This window comes from Aplysia californica, unplaced genomic scaffold (assembly GCF_000002075.1).
Source record: "Aplysia californica isolate F4 #8 unplaced genomic scaffold, AplCal3.0 scaffold00372, whole genome shotgun sequence".
Lineage (NCBI taxonomy): Eukaryota > Metazoa > Mollusca > Gastropoda > Aplysiida > Aplysiidae > Aplysia > Aplysia californica.
In genome coordinates, this window is record NW_004797642.1 from 206,118 (window position 1) to 207,572 (window position 1,455).

General features: G+C 35.7%; 1 protein-coding gene across 1 annotated transcript in view; it reads left to right on the top strand.

Moving 5' to 3' along the window:
* LOC101849477 (SCO-spondin) overlaps positions 1-1,455 on the top strand; it is a gene marked incomplete at its 5' end in the record, with an annotated part of 85,875 nt that overhangs the window by 71,803 nt on the left and 12,617 nt on the right.

The window sequence follows — 1,455 nt, forward strand, 5'->3', positions numbered from 1 at the left end:
GAGAGAGAGAGAGAGAGAGAGAGAGAGAGAGAGGCTGATGGAAGTTTTGTTTTCTTTATAATTTTTTTCCTCACACTTTAAGGATATTCGGAACGTAAAGGTTATTGTTGAATGTGCAGACTACAGAATGAATTGGAATATCTACAAAAATATTTTTAAAGAGCAGATATGATTAATTAGTAATATCATTATCAAAGGCTTAAAAAAAACAACAACATATTATGATGCCAAATTATATTCTACAGAAATGGAATGATGAATTGCAAATGTATGGTCAGCCCCTTGTAGACGGCTGTGAATGCTGGAAAATCGCCACAGACAGTGAAAACAAAATAAAAGCAACAGAAATGTGGTTACTAAGGAGACTGCTGAGAACAGAGCAAATCTTGAAAAGGAAAAAAATCAAACGAGGAAATACTTGAAGAAGTCAATGCTGTTCGCTCGTTGATGAAAACAATCAGGAAAGAACGAAATAATATGCAGTTTCTGGGACACTTGAATACATGTAGAGGCTTTCAACACCTAGATCTAGCTTTTCTTTGCAAAATTGTAGGCAAACGGGGCAGGAAGTAGACCCAGAGCAACCTATTTGGAGAGCCTAAATATATGGGTGGAGGATAAAGATCAGGATAATGTTGCTATATTTTGGTAGTTTTTTTTAGCACTCGAGCAAAAGAGTGAATGGAGAACCATGATCGCCGATGTCTGTCGCAGATCTGGCACTTGATGATGATATGTACATATTGTAATGCGTATGCATGTGTGTGTGTGTATGTGTGTGTGTGTGTGTGTGTGTGTGTGTGTGTGTGTATGTGCGTGCGAGTGTGTGTGTGTGTGTTTGTGTGAGTGTATATGTGTGTTTGTTTTTGTGCCTGTTTGTTAGTTGCTCTGTGTGAGTAAATATCAAAAGTTCAAATACGAAAAATACAGTTGCTGGTGAAATAGTCTAAGTTATTATTATTCTTTTTTTGTTTTGTTTTGTTTTGTTTATTTTTAGTTTTGTAAGACACTTTGCTACTCTAGAAATACAAGGTTCTATCTGATCAGTACCTAGATTTGAGAAATTTGTTATCAAAACATTTTGAGCTTCACAACATGTCAATCTTTTGGAATGCAATTATTTCAATATCTTGACAACACCTACGAATAATCTTACGATTCTGATAGAACAGATCAGATAGAACATTTATTGATTTCTGGCCTTATGGTCATAGTAACAAGAAACTACCAAAATGTCAAAAAGAACTTTGTAATTCTAAGGTAGTGAAGGGATAATGAGAATGTGTTTGGAATTCAATTCTTGGCGTGAGGCACAGTGAACTGCAATTTCGAGGAAAGTCGAGAGGAATGTGTCATCGTCGTCGTCGTCGATTCTTTTTCTTCTTCTTCTTCTTCTTCTTCTTCTTCTTCTTCTTCTTCTTCTTCTTCTTCTTCTTCTTCTTCTTCTTCTTCTCA